The sequence below is a fragment of the Schistocerca americana genome, chromosome 7 (genome assembly GCF_021461395.2).
Source record: "Schistocerca americana isolate TAMUIC-IGC-003095 chromosome 7, iqSchAmer2.1, whole genome shotgun sequence".
NCBI lineage: Eukaryota > Metazoa > Arthropoda > Insecta > Orthoptera > Acrididae > Schistocerca > Schistocerca americana.
This window is the reverse complement of record NC_060125.1, coordinates 369,668,924-369,687,967: the sequence shown is the minus strand read 5'-3', so window position 1 is coordinate 369,687,967 and position 19,044 is coordinate 369,668,924.

Sequence of the window (19,044 nt, the reverse complement as noted above, 5' to 3'; positions counted from 1 at the left end):
GTATATCCACCTTTCGCAGCAATGCAGGCTGCTATTCTCCCATGGAGACGATCGTAGAGATGCTGGATGTAGTCCTGTGGAACGGCTTGCCATGCCATTTCCACCTGGCACCTCAGTTGGACCAGCGTTCGTGCTGGACGTGCAGACCGCGTGAGACGACGCTTCATCCAGTCCCAAACATGCTCAACGGGGGACAGATCCGGAGATCTTGCTGGCCAGGGCAGTTGACTTACACCTTCTAGAGCACGTTGGGTGGCACGGGATACATGCGGACGTGCATTGTCCTGTTGGAACAGCAAGTTCCCTTGCCGGTCTAGGAATGGTAGAACGATGGGTTCGATGACGGTTTGGATGTACCGTGCACTATTCAGTGTCCCCTCGACGATCACCAGTGGTGTACGGCCAGTGTAGGAGATCGCTCCCAACACCATGATGCCGGGTGTTGGCCCTGTGTGCCTCGGTCGTATGCAGTCCTGATTGTGGCGCTCACCTGCACGGCGCCAAACACGCATACGACCATCATTGCCACCAAGGCAGAAGCGACTCTCATCGCTGAAGACGACACGTCTCCATTTGTCCCTCCATTCACGCCTGTCGCGACACCACTGGAGGCGGGCTGCACGATGTTGGGGCGTGAGCGGAAGACGGCCTAACGGTGTGCGGGACCGTAGCCCAGCTTCATGGAAACGGTTGCGAATGGTCCTCGCCGATACCCCAGGAGCAACAGTGTCCCTAATTTGCTGGGAAGTGGCGGTGCGGTCCCCTACGGCACTGCGTAGGATCCTACGGTCTTGGCGTGCATCCGTGCGTCGCTGCGGTCCGGTTCCAGGTCGACGGGCACGTGCACCTTCCGCCGACCACTGGCGACAACATCGATGTACTGTGGAGACCTCACGCCCCACGTGTTGAGCAATTCGGCGGTACGTCCACCCGGCCTCCCGCATGCCCACTATACGTCCTCGCTCAAAGTCCGTCAACTGCACATACGGTTCACGTCCACGCTGTCGCGGCATGCTACCAGTGTTAAAGACTGCGATGGAGCTCCGTATGCCACAGCAAACTGGCTGACACTGACGTCGGCGGTGCACAAATGCTGCGCAGCTAGCGCCATTCGACGGCCAACACCGCGGTTCCTGGTGTGTCCGCTGTGCCGTGCATGTGATCATTGCTTGTACAGCCCTCTCGCAGTGTCCGGAGCAAGTATGGTGGGTCTGACACACCGGTGTCAATGTGTTCTTTTTTCCATTTCCAGGAGTGTATTATCAGTTTTCTCCTCTCCCACTAAAACTTATTTACTTGGCGGGCTGTAAATTTTTGTTAATGATTCTGCATATGATTCTTTTTCCACATGATGAGTAACCCTTTCCTGGTTTTTGCTCACGTATCTATGTCCATTGCCTCCCAAAACTTCCTAACAAAATATGGTGTGGCCTCAGTTGCCTGAGTCTGCGGTTATGTGTGTGTGAGTTGCATTCACATGAGTGTGCGTTTATCATCTAGTTTTGACAAGGGCCTTACTGGCTGAAAGCTATATTTGTGACAGTCTTTTTGTTGTGTCTATCTGTGACTCAGCATCTCCACTATATGGTGAGTAGCAACTTTCCTTTTCATAACATTGTTGCAATCCATCCTGGATTTTCCATTGTTTGATTAACAAAATATAATCTATTCATTTCATACCCATTCCTCTTTTTATTTTGTTGCCTGTAGAGTTCAAATTTTCTTCTCCTCTCATAGTTTCTGTTGTGATATTTAGCCTGATTTCTTCTATTTTTCATCACTCTAACTGATAGGCTCCTAATGGGATGATCTTCAATTTAAAAGATTATTACTTCTGTTTTCATATTGACTATGGTTAAATGATCTGTTGTTTCCTTCCCTTGGTATATTTCTATTTTCCTGTCTTCTAACCTCGTTCCTATTTCTATCATTCTACTGTGGTTCTCTTCTCGCACTTCTTCCCTGATAATCATATCTGTACTTTTCTCCCTCTATTCCTCCATACGTTCTTGTGTTATTGCAATTTTGATTCCTCCTCCCATGCTAATTCGCTCTGTGTCCATTATGATTAAAACTGTATCATTCAGTATTTCTCTCTAATGCACTGTCTAGTTTATCTACATATTTCTAAAACTGTTCAGTACAATCATCTGGGACATAACTAAACCCCTTGCACTTTCCTGGTAATCTCCTCTTTTATGCGTCAATTTGTGTAAGCTCATCAAATGATTTACCTAAGTGGATTAATTGTTTCAGTTGCTCCTCACAAACATTTTCATACTGCCATTCTCTTCTGTATAAAAAGATCCACTTAAGAATCCACTTTTATACCTGGTTTGTTCGGTTTCTACTTTAAATTTATTCAGGTAGCTTTTCTCTGAATCACTGTATTCATATCTACATCTTGGTTAACTCAGGATAGTGCTTCCCCATCAGAAAACGTTTTTTACAAACTTTTATCTTCAGCAAACCAGTCATACCACTAATTAAATTATCATGTCGGTGTTATAGAAAAACCAACTGGGCGAAGTTTATTATCTTCTGGGAAAATTTTGAATGGTACATTGTCCCACAATACATTACAGTTACTGTTGAAACTTTTAGTAGCAAAACTTTCTTCTATCCAGCTAGTTTTCAACAAACATTGCCTACTTTACTATTACATGCATCCACATCGCTGTTACAACTATTTCTTCCTCAACAGCTTTAATATTAATAACTAAGAGTTGTTTTCTGTTTTGCTTTCTAAGTTATTAATTTTACATTGATGATTTTGATTGTTTTGTCCAATTGCTGATTTTGCTACCTACTTTTTTTCATTATGCTGTGTACTATTTCGAAACATGGACCTATTCTCTCAACTTTGTGACAAAAATTTATTTTAAATTCAGTTTCTTCACCTTTTAGAGTACCAACCCATGCATAGATTCGTTTGTGTTCTAACTTTACAGCCAATTTATGTATCTATAGACGTCCTCTCTAATTTCAGCAACCTGAACTTTACTACTTAAAATTTCATTCCTCGATTCTTTTATCTTGGCATTCGTGCCCAAGCCTTTATTTAATTCACTTTTTGATGCTAAGTTCCACCACATAAATCATTATTTGATGCCTCAATTTTATTATTTGTTGTCTTAGTTTTACTGCCCAGATCTTTACTTTGAATACTCTTTTACTTCATCCATTTCTTTACATCAGTTCTTAAACTGGTCTTTTGTAAATGACATTATCGGTTCCAAAAGATTAATATTGTGTCATAAAAGCTCTCTGTGATCAAAGCCCTGAAATGGACATGAATTCTTATTTCTCCGGCCTAAAATAAATTCCATTCCAAAGATATTTGCTCCATTTTGCAGTCAGCCAATGATGACAGAGGTTACAATCAGCCAATGAAAACATTCTGATACAAGTGGCATATTGTGTAGAATATTTTGGTTTGTGTGATTTAAACATGGATAAAATGTGTAGTGTTCTGCAATATTTGCGGGAAGACTTTCATCCATGGTCGTAACTTATGGGAACATATGTGCTTTTGCCACAGCAACAGCAAACCACAGAAAAAACAATGTCAGATTTGTGAAGGCTCTCAAAACACATGAAAACACACAGGACAGGTAAGGAAAATATTCAATATATACGTTGCACATGTATCTACGACAGTAATTTCTTTAAAAACTTGCTTACCATGTATCCCATTCCTTTGTTAATAATGTATTAGTTGCTTTTCTGGTAACGAAAATCAAGTAAGACTGGAGCGCATCAGCCGACAGGCCAACGGTGTCAACGGGAATTGCCACTACAATGCAGACACACACAACAGGGACAACTGCAACACAGACCACACAGCAAAACTACAAGACTAGAGAGCAAAACCAAATCAGGTACTATGACAAAGTAACTATCAGCAACCAGAGCCATGACAAAAAATAAACAATCATGAGCACTTTTGGAACATGACTGCATTCTGAGCCCCTGAGCTGCCAGATTTATAGGACCACCATGAGTGCCAATAGGCCAGCACAGTGGGCGTAGCCTGTACATTATGCTGTGGAGGTGACTGCAGTGCTTGCAGATTATAGCCTAGTCACTGTCATATACGTCCATCCCCACTGGCAAGTTGTCAAAATTATTGGACTGGGATACCAGATCCCCCCCCCCTGGAAATGGGTGTTTAGGGCCTGAAATGCCCTGGAAGACATTTTGGGAGTTGAACTGGTGGTGTGCCATCAGCGGAGGCCACTAGCTGGTGGAAGGAAGAACACAGGACTTTGAACACTGCACCAGGGAATGCCAGTGTTGGGGATGACTGTGGAGCAAGCAGGATCTGAGGTGATATCTCAACTTCCATACCTGTACTCACAGGAGCTGCCAATGGTGTCCTGGAGAACAAACAGTACTTGTGAGGGGGATGGACATGTGAGGGGTGGGGGACTCCAACTGAGCGATCAAGCACTAGAGGCATAAGCTAGAGGCAGGGATGAAGTTTTTTCATGTGCCACCACTCCAAATCTCTTGGGCATCAACTGCCCATGAGTGGCTACTACTGTAGCCAGCATCCATGAGGCTCTTGCCACATTGAAACATGCCCAAACTGCCAAAGCTGGAAGGTATCACCCAGCATGTTGGGTCTTGGGTTCCTTGTGTTGGGCTGCTAGGAGACGGAGGAGGGTACGCAGATGTTGACCGCGGAGAAGTTCTGCTGCGCTGCGGTCATGGACAGGGGTGGACCTGTAGGTGCTCTGGAACATCATGTGTGCCGCTGTCAAGGTAGATCCCTCAAAGCTGTCAACATTTGTTGCTTAAATGTGAGCGTCATCTGCTCCGCTTCGCTATTGGAGGAGGAATGAAATGGAGGTATACACAGGTGTTTGTTGCCACTGGTGGTGCAGAACTGTTCAGAGGCTGTAGCAGTGAATTGGGGCCCAATATCAGTCTCGATGGTGCAGGGAAGCCCTTCAATGGTGAGAATATTCAGAAGGGCATTGAGTGTGGCAGCTGCGATGGTGGATGCCATGCTGACCACTTAGGGGTAGTTTGAATAAGCATAGATGACAATGAACCACATAGAGCCAAGGAAGGGGCCAGCAAATTTGAGAAGAGTGTAGCGGTAATGGTAAATCCATCCAAAGTGTGTTGTTCTTCCACATTGATGTGAAAACAGGAGATCTCCAGTAAGTCAGATGTGGGTCTGGCCCTGAGGGTAAATCCAAGAGGCCATTCGCATTGGCATGTAGTGCAGTAGGCTCGTACTTGATGGTATAATTGTAGCAGCTAAGTAAAAGTGCCAAATGCTGGAACCTGTTGGCAACCAACCGCTGAAATGGACTGCCTCTTTTCCGATACAGTGAGGGGATGCATAAAGTGTGCTGCCAGCAGAAACTTAGAATGATGATTCACTTTATAATCTTACCCTCCCTCACATCACCATTAAATTTCCAGTCTCTTCATTAGTTTCAAAAGCAAGAGGCTTAAGATGTACTAATAATTCTCTTACTTATCTTCAATTTCTCATTGCTGGCTGCAGTTCTCGCATCTAGGGTAGATTCTTCATGCTGAAATTTTGACTTTGTGGGTTCCAGTTAACATGATAATTGATGAAGTACTTTCTGTTGCTACGACCTTTTTTTATTTTATCCCATTCTTCTATATCACACTGACTTTACAATCTCCACTTTAGAACACAAATTCACATTGTTATTGCCAAAATTAAAAGCATATCCGAAACCACCAGGGGCATGCCCACTAGTCCATAACTTATTCTGCAGTACTAACAAGATTCCAATGAGTTTACAGAACAAGAGTTTACAAACTTTCTTGACAAAAGAAGAATCTTCACCAAGTTATATCATTATTTTTTACATGACTCCAGAAATAAATTTAATAAGTGTTGTCAGACAGTGTAAATAATAACAGGAATTTTAAGTATGCCAGATAATTCGTCATTTCAAATATTTCTAGAAGAAAAGTAATTTTAACTGTATATACAGAGTAAATAGATATCTATTGCATAAAGTTAATCTCTTTTTATACATTTTAGCCCCCCCCCCCCCCCATGAACCATGGACCTTGCCATTGGTGGGTAGGCTTGCGTGCCTCAGTGATACAGATAGCCGTACCATAGGTGCAACCACAACGGAGGGGTATCTGTTGAGAGGCTAGACACACGTGTGGTTCCCGAAGAGGGGCAGCAGCCTTTTCAGTAGTTGCAGGGGAAACAGTCTGGATGATTGACTGATCTAGCCTTGTAACACTAACCAAAGCGGCCTTGCTGTGCTGGTACTGCGAACGGCTGAAAGCAAGGGGAAACTAAAGCCGTAATTTTTCCCGAGGAGATGCAGCTTTACTGTATGATTAAATGATGATGGCGTCCTCTTGGGTAAAATATTCCAGAGGTAAAATAGTCCCCCATTCGGATCTCCGGGCGGTGACTACTCAAGAGGACGTCATTATCAGGAGAAAGAAAACTGGCGTACTACAGATCGGAGCGTGGAATGTCAGATTCCTTAATCAGGCAGGTAGGTTAGAAAATTTAAAATGGGAAATGGATAGTTTAAAGTTAGATATAGTGGGAATTAGTGAAATTCTGTGGCAGGGGGAACAAGACATTTGGTCAGGTGAATACAAGGTTATAAATACAAAATCAAATAGGGGTAAGGAAGGAGTAGGTTTAATAATGAGTAAAAATATATGAGTGCAGGTAAGCTACTACAAACAGCATAGTGAACACATTATTGTCACCAAGATAGGCACGAAGGCCGGCCGCAGTGGCCAAGCGGTTCTAGGCGCTTCAGTCCGGAACCGCGCGTCTGCTACGGTCGCAGGTTCGAATCCTACCTCGGGCATGGATGTGTGTGATGTCCTTAGGTTAGTTAGGTTTAAGGAGTTCTAAGTTCTAGGGGACTGATGACCACAGATGTTAAGTCCCATAGTGCTCAGAGCCATTTGAACCACTTTTAGGCATGAAGTCCACACCTACTACAGTATTACAAGTTTATACACCAACTAGCTCTGCAGATGATGATGAAATTGATGAAATGTATGATGAGATAAAAGAAATTATTCAGGTAGTGAAGGGGGACGAAAATTATATAGTCATGGGTGACTGGAATTCGATAGTAGGAAAAGGGAGAGAAGGAAACATAGTAGGTGAATATGGATTGGGGGTAAGAAATGAAAGAGCAAGCTGCCTGGTAGAATTTTGCACAGACCATAACTTAATCATAGCTAACACTTGGTTCAAGAATCATGAAAGAAGGTTGTATACATGGAAGAAGCCTGGAGATACTAGAAGGTATCAGATAGATTATATACTGGTAAGATAGAGATTTAGGAACCGGGTACTAAATTGTAAGACATTTACAGGGGCAGATGTGGACTCTGACCACAATCTATTGGTTATGAACTGTAGATTAAAACTGAAGAAACTGCAAAAAGGTGGGAATTTAAGGAGATGGGACCTGGATAAACTGACTAAACCAGAGGTTGTACAGAGTTTCAGGGAGAGCATAAGGGAACAATTGACAGTAATGGGGGAAAGAAATACAGTAGAAGAATAATGGGTAGCTTTGAGGGATGAAGTAGTGAAGGCAACAGAGGATCAAGTACATAAAAAGACGAGGGCTAGTAGAAATCCTTGGGTAAGAGAAGGAATATTGAATTTAATTGATGAAAGGAGGAAATATAAAAATGCAGTAAATGAAGCAGGCAAAAAGGAATACAAACGTCTCAAAAATGAGATCGACAGGAAGTGCAAAATGACTAATCAGGGATGGCTGGGGGACAAATGTAAAGATGTAGAGGCATATGTCACTAGGGGTAAGATAGATACTGCCTACAGGAAAATTAAAGACACCTTTGGAGAAAAGAGGACCACTTGTATGAATATCAAGAGCTCAGATGGAAACCCAGTTCTAAGCAAAGAAGGGAAAGCAGAAAGGTAGAAGGAGTATATAGAGGGTCTATACAAGAGAATAGAAGCTTTCAAAATGTGGTGCTACAGAAGAATGTCGAAGATTAGATGGGTATATCACATAACAAATGAGGAGGTACTTGAGGACAATATTATGGAAATGGATGAGGATGTAGATGAAGATGAAATGGGAAATATGATACTGCGTGAAGAGTTTGACAGGGCACTGAAAGACCTGAATCAAAACAAGGTCCCAGGAGTAGACAACATTCCATTAGAACTACTGACAGCCTTGGGAGAAACAGTCCTGACAAAACTCCACCATCTGGTGAACAAGATGTATGAGACAGGCGAAATACCCTCAGACTTCAAGAAGAATATAATAATTCCAATCCCGAAGAAAGCAGGTGTTGACAGATGTGAAAATTACTGAACTATCAGTTTAATAAGTCACGGTTGCAAAATACTAACGTGAATTCTTTACAGACGAATGGACAAACTGGAAGAAGCCGACCTCGGGGAAGATCAGTTTGGATTCTGCAGAAATATTGGAACATGTGAAGCAATACTGACCCTATGACTTATCTTGGAAGCTAGATTAAGGAAAGGCAAACCTACATTTCTAGCATTTGTAGACTTAGAGAAAGCTTTTGAGAATGTTGACTGGAATACTCTCATTCAAATTCTGAAGGTGGCAGGGGTAAAATTCAGGGAGCAAAAGGCTATTTACAATATGTACAGAAACCAGATGGCAGTTATATGAGTCGAGGGACACGAGAGGGAAGCAGTGGTTGGAAAGAAAGTGAGACAGAGTTGTAGCCTCTCCCCGATGTTATTCAATCTGTATATTGAGCAAGCAGTAAAGGAAACAAAAGACAAATTGAGAGTAGGTATTAAAATCCATGGAGAAGAAATAAAAACTTTGTGGTTCGCCGATGACATTGTAATTCTGTCAGAGACAGCAAAGGACTTGGAGGAGCAGTTGAACGGAATGAACAGTGTCTTGAAAGAAGGATATACGATGAACATCAACAAAAGCAAAATGAGAATAATGGAATGTAGTCAAATTAAGTCGGGTGATGCTGAGGGAATTAGATTAGGAAATGAGACACTTAGCCAGCCGGAGTGGCCGTGCGGTTCTACGGTTCTAGGTGCTACAGTGTGGAACTGAGCGACCGCTGCGGTCGCAGGTTCGAATCCTGCCTCGGGCATGGATGTGTGTGATGTCCTTAGGTTAGTTAGGTTTAATTAGTTCTAAGTTCTAGGCGACTGATGACCTCAGAAGTTAAGTCGCATAGTGCTCAGAGCCATTTGAACCATTTTTTGAGACACTTAAAAGTACCGTAGTAGATGAGTTTTGCTATTTGGGAAGCAAAATAACTGATGATGGCCGAACTAGAGAGGATATAAAATGTAGACTTGCAACGGCAAGGACAGCGTTTCTGAAGAAGAGAAATTTGTTAACATCAAGTATACATTTAAGTGTCAGGAAGTCATTTCTGAAAGTATTTGTATGGAGTGTAGCCATGTATGGAAGTGAAACATGGACGATAAATAGTTTGTCCAAGAAGAGAATAGAAGCTTTCGAAATGTGGTGCTACACAAGAATCTTGAAGATTAGATGGGTAGATCACATAAGTAATGAGGAGGTATTGAATAGAATTGGGGAGAAGAGGAGTTTGTGGCACAACTTGACTAGAAGAAGGGATCAGTTGGTAGGACATGTTCTAAGGCATCAAGGGATCGCAAATTTAGTATTGGAGAGCAGCGTGGAGGGTAAAAGCCGTAGAGGGAGATCAAGAGATGAATACACTAAGCAGGTTCAGAAGGATGTAGGTTGCAGCAGGTACTGGGAGATGAAGAAGCTTGCACAGGATAGAGTAGCATGGAAAGCTGCATCAAACCAGTCTCAGGACTGAAGACCACAACAACAAACAACAACACATTTATACATTGTATATAAAATCATATGAAATTCATTTAGTGAAACAGCTGAGATAATTTTAACCTGTACAAGATTCGAAAATATTCCTGGTATTGGCTATTACTATAAATTATAATATCCTCCTCACAAAATTTGGAAACAGTGTTTACAATATTTTGTTCAGACAATAAGGTTTTCCAAACATTGTACAAAATGATGCCAAAAAATAGATCATAGATGTATAGAAGTATCTGATACATAACATATTACAGAAAACATGTGAAAAATATCTACTACAAAAGTCATAATATATACATATCTCAGGATATGGTATTTAGATTTTCAGTTCTGTGGAACATACTGTCAATAGACAAATAATAAAAGTCAAAACTACAACATTACACCACTAAACTATACATATAAATACAGAAACAATGTAAATTACTAGAATTACAAATTGTAAGTTTACATTCATAAAATCAAACCTTCAAAATCTTCAAAAGAGAAGAGAAAAATTTCAGAGTCTAAGTGTACAACGAGTGAGCCAACTCGAAAAACTCACAACAATGAGTACAGACCAGAAGAATATACTCAATCATGAGAAGGAATACAATACAAAATCAATCAGGCACATAAACCAGAGTCTTTAAGGATGTGTTGATCAATGAAAGAGCAAAATAATGAAAAAATATTAAGGCCTAAGCTTATGATGTGGGGACTGATAAAAGAATCAGAACCACACCAGGTAGAGACCAGCAAAAAGTGTTTCAACACAACAAAATGAATAAAGTGCATAATCATATCAATAAGTTCAGTTATGTGCAAAGTGTAATTGTAAAAAGCATCTAACCTCACTCAATAGAGTCAGACAGACACACACACACACACACACACACACACACACACACACACACACACACACACACACACACACAATGACCAGGGGTATCCAAAACAGAGTTAAGTATGAATCCGCTCACAACTCAAGTACCAATCAGATACAATATTGCAATATTCAGGATCAATACAGGTGAAGAGAGTCATAATTAGCTTTGATATACATTATGGTCTGCTGAAACGTATGAGTTCAGCTACATATGCTATTAGGGTTATTGCAAATTTTGGTGATAAGAATCTCAGTAAATTAGCTTACTATGCCCACTTTCATTCACTGCTTTCGTATGGCATCATGTTCTGGGTTAATTCATCATTGAGTAGAAAAGTATTCATTGCGGTCATCCTGCAGACATCTACTTAAGGATCTAGGGATCCTCACAGTACCCTCACAGTATATATATTCACTTATGAAATTTGTTGTTAATAATCCAACCCAGTTCAAAGTAATAGCAGTGTGCATAGCTATAACACCAGGAGAAAGGATGATCTTCACTATGCACGGTTAAATCTGACTTTGGCACAAAAAGGAGTAAATTATGCTGCCACAAAAGTCTTTGGTCACCTACCAAACAGCATGAAAAGCGTGACAGATAGCCAACTAACATTTAAAAATAAATTAAAAGAATTTCTAGATGACAACTCCTTCTACTCATTGGCTGAAGTTTTAGATATAAATTGATGGGGGGGGGGGGGGGTGGAGAAGAAGAAAAAAAAACAACTTAAACATTAGTGTCATGCAATATTTTGTGTAATGTAATATCTTGTACAGACATCTTTAATTAACCTGACACGTTCCACATCATTACGAAGTGTCGTATTCATGATCTATGGAACAAGTATTAATCTAATCTAATCTAATCTAATGATGACACAATTCAGTAGCTTGAGGACCAAAATCAGTGTACGAAAGCAGACATGTATACATATTGTTATATTGTCTAAACTAGTAAATGTCTTCGACATTATTTGCTGATTGTCCATACAACTAACCTACATACATAAAAGCCTAGAAGATTCATTTAGAATTGATGAAAAATAAAATACATACTGATTTAAAGTTGCATAATGCAATGGAAAGTCAATCCCCCTACTTGAAATAACATACATTTATGTGAAATAACACTGTCTTTGGCAGTCTTTGCTAACAATTATACAAGTATCAGTCATAATACAGATGTAGTTGACAGATGCCCGAGAATGTTACCCAGCACCTATGATCTCTTGTAAGTTGACTGGTCCAGCAGGGTACAGCCATACGGCAGTGTGGGGACTGGATCCACCCACATGTCTCAGTTTCCTCACTAGAGTTCTCATCACACACTTCAATATATAAGCATTCACATCAAATCCTGAAACATTGTTATGTGTACTAAATATGCTGTTCAATATCTTCACATCATACAAGATATGATTGCTTTGCTTACCAGTAGCTCCTCATCTTTACACATACAATGGACATTTCCACAAAATTGTTACTATACTGGATCTTGTCTCTAAATTGTTCAGATGTGATACAAACTGGGCTACCTGTACCAATCAAACAGTTCTCTTCCCACTGATCAATCTTAGTCTTAATGTAAGGACATCCTAAATCTGAATCATCATCTCTGTTATTAGATACTTCATGTGAAAGATCACCTTCTATTTCATCAAATGTTACATCCATAATGTCTTATCAACTTTACTGGTATCATAGCATTACCTTGACTACTCATGTTGTCAGGTAAAGATTGAATACACTGAATAGATTCCATAGCACAACTAACATCGTATATTACAGAAGAAAAACAAAACATATCACTGTCAAAATTACACTTCCTGCTTAGATCTTCTTCGACTTCATTCCAACAATTTGGATACAAATTTTGACTAACCACAGCTAACTTATTCCAGAATGAACATTTATCTACGTTATCATCAATCTGGTCCCAAACAAACTTCAAAAAGTTTTCACCTTTATTCTCTAGACTCACAGATAACTCACCACTACTGTTTGAATCATCACTCTGCACGACATTAATGAAAACCTGCTTTGACTGGATTGTTATTCCATGACTCTCACTTACATCATCACAATCATCATTTACCATATCTGTGTTCGCAAATACCTCTTTAACTTGATTATTCTTAAACTCCACAAATACCTGATACTCATTATCATCATACTCATTATCATTATCATCATTTTCTTCCAAAATTACCTCATCAACAACATCATTAACAACACAAGTCTCATCTTTACTAAAATCACACACTTCGCCTACATTCATTTGAAATACGTTACCAGTCTCAGACTTACCAACCTCATCCATTTCACAGCTCTCATTCACATTTACATCAAAAATACTGTAGTAGCCAAAACCAACTGCGGAAATGCCTTGGGCTGCGGGATCGGAGCCGCCAGGCGGGGAAGCTGCCGGCGGTGGAACACGCACCACCGCGTAAACACAAGGACGAGTCGGACGACAGACCAACGACAACCGACAACAACTGACAACGACCGACTATGACCGACACAACAAGGAAGAGATAAACAACGGAGGCTTGTAGAAACCACAACACCAAAGACCAACAGTAAATCCACTCGGAACCAGAGCCAGGCAAATGTCAACAATGCGCAATGACCAGAACGCAGTACCGCCAAGATAGAGACGCAATCCAGAGCGAGTACCAGACTGACTGGACTAGGGTTTGTCCTTTATTGTAATTTTTATCACCTTACACAAGGCGGGCTGTCAGCAGCTGAGTACACCGCTCTTCAGCCTTGAGATTTACAATAAGTAATAAATAGAGGGGACACAGAGAATACAATCAAAAATGGCGGGCAAAACAATGTGGACACCAAAAAACAAAAAACACGGAGCCGTTCACGCCTGACGAGAAAACAACACTGGCACTAGTCGACACGGCGCACAAAACTTGGATGATGGCGATGGTACACGTGAACAGTGGTGGCGTTTCGGCGAACAAACACTAAACACAAACGAAGGCACACACACGAGACACTAATGGCGATGACCTCCAGCACGTGAATGTTCACCATGCGTGTGCGAGTCCGGGGACCTGCCAAGAGAGGAGGAGGAGGAAGGGGAGTGGGAGAGCGAGAGGGGAGAGCAGAGATCCCAAGGGCAGGGGTGATAGGGGGGGGAGGGAGGAAGGGGGAGGGGAAGCTCGGGGGAAGAGGGGTGGAGGGAGGGGACGGGGGAAAAGGAAAGAGAAGGGAAGGGAAGAGAAGGGAGGGAGGGTGCCTAAAGGAAAGGACACCGGAAGTGGGGGGTGGGGCAGGGTCAAAGTTGATAGGAGGGGTAGATGGAGGGGAGAAGGACATCATCAGGGAGGGGGAGCTGGCGGAAGCCATCTTGGGAGAGGGTAAGGAGGGTGGAGAGATGGAGACCGGGTGGGACGTGGGAATACAGGCGCGGCAGCGGGCGGGGGTGAGAGAGGATCGGGGAGATGAGCGGGTGAGGAGGATCGAGTTTATGGGAGGTGTACAGAATCCGTATCCTTTCAAGGAAAAGGAGGAGGTGGGGGAAGGGGATGAGATCGTACAGGATCCATGTAGGGGAGGGGAGACGGATGCGATAGGCAGGGCGGAGAGCATGGCGTTCAAGGATTTGGAGGGATTTATAAAAGGTGGGGGGAGCGGAGATCCAAGCCGGATGGGCATATCAAAGGATAGGGCGGATGAGGGATTTATAGGTGTGGAGGATGGTGGAGGGGTCCAGACCCCACGTACGGCAGGAGAGGAGCTTAAGGAGTCTGAGTCGGGAGTGTGCCTTGGTTTGGATTGTCCGGAGGTGGGGAGTCCAGGAGAGGCGACAGTCGAGGGTGACGCCAAGGTACTTAAGGGTGGGAGTGAGGGTGATAGGACGGCCATAGATGGTGATGTACAAATCAAGGAGGTGGAAGGAAGGGGTGGTTTTGCCTACAATGATCGCCTGGGTTTTGGAGGGATTGACCTTGAGCAACCACTGGTTGCACCAAGCGGTGAACCGGTCAAGATGGGATTGGAGAAGGTGTTGGGAGCGCTGTAGGGTGGGGGCAAGGGCAAGGAAGGCGGTGTCATCGGCAAACTAGAGAAGGTGGACGGGGGGGTGACGGCGGCAGCATGTCCGCCGTGTACAAAAGGTACAGAAGGAGGACAGAGCCTTGGGGCACACCGGCAGAGGGGAAAAAGGTGTAGGAATCTGTGTTGTGGATGGTGACATAGGAAGGACGGCGGGAGAGAAAGGAGCCAATCAGACGGACGTAGTTAATGGGAAGGGCGAAGGTTTGGAGCTTGAAGAGGGGACCGGAATGCCATACGCGGTCATAGGCACGTTCGAGGTCCAGGGAGAGGAAGATTGCGGAGCGACGGGAATTAAGCTGTTTGGAAAGGAGATGAGTGAGGTGAAGGAGAAGGTCGTCAGAAGAGAAGGATGGCTGAAAGCCACACTGGGTAATGGGAAGGAGACGGTGCTGGCGAAGATGCTGGTGGATGCGTCGGGTGAGGATAGATTCCAGGACCTTGCTGAAGACCGAGGTAAGGCTGATGGGACGGTAGGAGGAGATGGTGGATGGTGGTTTGCCAGGCTTAAGGAACATGAGGATACGGGAGGTTTTCCACAGGTCGGGGTAGTAACCGGTGGACAGGACAACATTGTAGAGCCTGGCCAGGGTGGAGAGGAAAGAGACAGGAGCTTCACGAAGGTGACAGTAGGTGACACGATCGTGACCAGGAGCGGTGTTGTGTTTTGTGCGGAGTGTAGCAATGAGATCCTGAGTAATGATAGGGGCATTGAGTTCCGTGTGTGCAATGTTGTCCAAGTACTGAAAACCAGGAGCGAGGGGAGGGACAGAGGTGTCAGTTCGATCGCGGATATCCGAGAAGAGGGAGTAATCGAACTGGGGATCATCGGGGATGGAAAATACATCGGAGAGATAGGAGGCAAAGTGATTGGCCTTACTAAGGGTGTCAGGGAAAGGGTGATCATCATGGAGAAGAGGATAGTAGGGGGAGGGTTTAGTTCCGGTAAGGTGACGGAAGGCTGACCAGAACTTGGACGAGTTGATAGGTAGGGTAGCAGTTAAACGGGTGCATGTCTGTCGCCAGTCCCGGCGTTTCTTAGCCGCGAGCAAATTACGAATGTGTCGCTGGAGTTGCCGGTGGCGTCGTAGTGTGTCCGGGTCACGCATGCGGAGGAAGGCACAGTAGAGACAACGGGATTCACGGAGGAGGAGGACGGCCTGTGGGGGTAAGGTAGGATGGTGGGGGTGGACGGCGACAGTAGGAACGTGGGCCTCCACGGCCTCAGACAAGGTCTGCTGGAGAAAGGAGGCGGCATGGGTGACATCGTCAGGGTGGTGGTAGGTGAAGGGGTGGCTATCGACCTGGGTGGAAAGGGTAGCCCGGTAGGCATTCCAGTCGGCACGGGAATAGTCATGGACGTACTTAGGGGGAGGGTCATTACGAGGGTCGGGGCGGGGGCGACGACCGTCTGAAATGGTGAGGAGGACAGGGAGATGGTCGCTACCAATAGGCTCCAGGACATCCACCGTTATGCGGCCAAGGAGGTTGGGGGAGGAGAGGATAACATCAGGAGTGGAGTTGGATTCGGGACGGGTGTGCTGGGGGATGGGGATGAGGTCGCCTTGAAGGGAGGAGAGGAACCGATGCCACCGCCGTAACTGGGTGGCGGAACGACTATGGATGTTGAGGTCGGCGGCAATCACGTAGGAGGAGAAGGTACGGTCGATGTGGGAGAGGAAGTCGAAGGGAATAGGGGCATTAGGGTGGACATAGATGGTGGCGCAGGTAACGGTAAGGCCGGGGAAGAAGAGACTAAGGATCAGGTGTTCGGTGGGGTCGGGAAGGAGAGGTTGGAGCCGAACGGGGATCTGGCGGTGGTAACCAATGGACTGGACTAGGGCAGAGCGGGTCCCTATATATGAAACCGGAGGGAGCGGCTATTGGCCGTGGTCTGCACGTGGTGTAGCGGTGGCACCCTTGCTGCGCGAGAGCCGCTGCGCGGAAGAGCCGCCGCGGACGCGGAGCCCTCTATGGGCTGGCCACATCCATTTAATCTGGCATGTGTTCAACTTCTGCGGCGGGAGGTACTAGAAATACCACCTAATTCAGAGCCAATACAGTCATCGCCTATTTTACATACATCAATAACACTGGTTCCGACCAAGAGAATAAATCATTAGAACAAACCACACCAAAATTCTAATTACTCTCACATTCTGGATTTTGATTGGCACCTACCTCACTACAATTAAACATTTTATTCCAGAACTTCTGATCAAAATGTTAATGAGAAATTGATATTCCTTCTGTTCAACTCAGATACCTATGCCACATTATTAACACTGATATTATTGTCTAATTGCAAGTGTAAATTGGGAGTTGTTTACCTGCTGCGTTTCCTTGCCCAAAAACTGTGGACCTTCATTGAGGCGGACTGCCATTTCCCAAGTAGTTACCTCTACAATTGTTTTCTAATTAAATTGCCCATGGTTATCCTGATTATTCCTATTCTGGTGATGTCCAAAATTTCTGTCCCTATTACCATTTTGATCCTGATAGAAGTTATCATTATCACTGCTTCTGTAGTTGTTACCATTGTGGTCTCTATCATTTTGGTTGTTATGGTACAAACTTCTTTCTACTGCCCTATCCTGCCTGTCAACATATCTTAAAAATTATTGAAGACAATCATCAGGTCCGTGTACTAAATCCCATGCAACATTTCTGGTAATCTCCGTGGCAGAGTACCGTCCCTATTGATATAATTAGGACCATTCAGAAATTCACTTTTAATTCTCTCTTGTTCAGCTTCCAACCAAAATTTATTTTTCAAAAATTTGACATGTTTCCCATCGACTTAAATTTAGATTTACCCATGACAGAGCTTCCCCTTCAAGAGATCTTTTAACAAATTTACATTTTGGGTCATCACTCAAGCCTGTCACAAAACTACCTCTATAGTGGTGCAGAAAATCCACTGGATGTACATTTTCTGATGGAAAACTTTTGATTGGAGTGTTGGACCACGCAATACCATTGTTTGAATAAAGATTTTTGTGAATACAATTTTCCTGAACTGCTGAAATGTTTTGATCCAAAACATCTATATCATTAGCATACTGTTTTCAACATTAGAAATTTTTTGATCTAAACTACTGAAGTTCTGTTCCACTTTTTCTGCAACGGCCTTCTATTCATCCCTGACATAATTAAACATTCTTCATCTGTTGTGCAGATTCACTTACTAGCTCATTTTCCAAAACAGTAAATTTATTTTCTAAGACATCCATTTTGTCATTGCTTTCAGTTTTCAGGTCATTTAAGAGCCTTGTAGTGAAATACATTTTTCGGAAAACTGATCATTAACTGCATGAAATTTGCTTTTGTTATCTGATTTTATTTCAGTTAACAACCATTAATTGCAATTTCTCTTGGTTCAAACATGTCTTGGCTGGGTCCTACAGCTTTCACTTCATCATTACTACCCTCATCTCTATTCATTTTCCAAGCAATCACAAGAGTCCACAAAAAAAAAAGAAAAAAAATTCACAAATAGTTTATACTTATATTTTTTCTTATTGATGTCCCATGTTGTAGTTGTAAATTCCGCTTACAATTCATCCAGTCCGTCATTGCTGATAGTATTTCATCACCGTTGATATGACTTTGCTGGGCAGCTGTTGGTCTTTTTTCTTCCCGTGATCAGAAATCCGTATACATATAAAAAACTGCAAATGACACAAATCACTGTCCTTTCTTCTTCTGCAACAGACAAGACTTCATTATCAGTCAACAGATCCCAGATGGTGACCACAATTGCAATCTTACCCTCCCACGCATCACTATTAAATTTTCCATCTCTTCATTAGTTTCCAAAGCTTCAAGAGGCATAAGATATACAATAATTCTGTTACTTATCTTCATTTTCTCGTTGTTGGCTGCAGTCACGTCTAGGGGTAGATTCTTCAGGATGAAATTCTTTAACTTTGTGGGTTCCAGTTGACATAATACTGTTTGAAGATTTGCCTGTCTTTCTCTCAAATTTTATTTTTTGTCACATTTTTTCAATATCACACAGTCTTTACAATTTCCCTTTCTATAACACTACAAAACACATTGTTATTACCAAAACTAAAAAACACGTTCGATTCCATTATAGGCACACCACTGCCAACTCATTCTGCCATACTATGATACTAACAATATTCCAAAGAGTTTACAAAACAAAAGAGTATACAAACTTTCTTACCAAAAAAAGCATCTTCGCCAAGTTATATCATTATTTTGTGAATGAATCCAGAAATA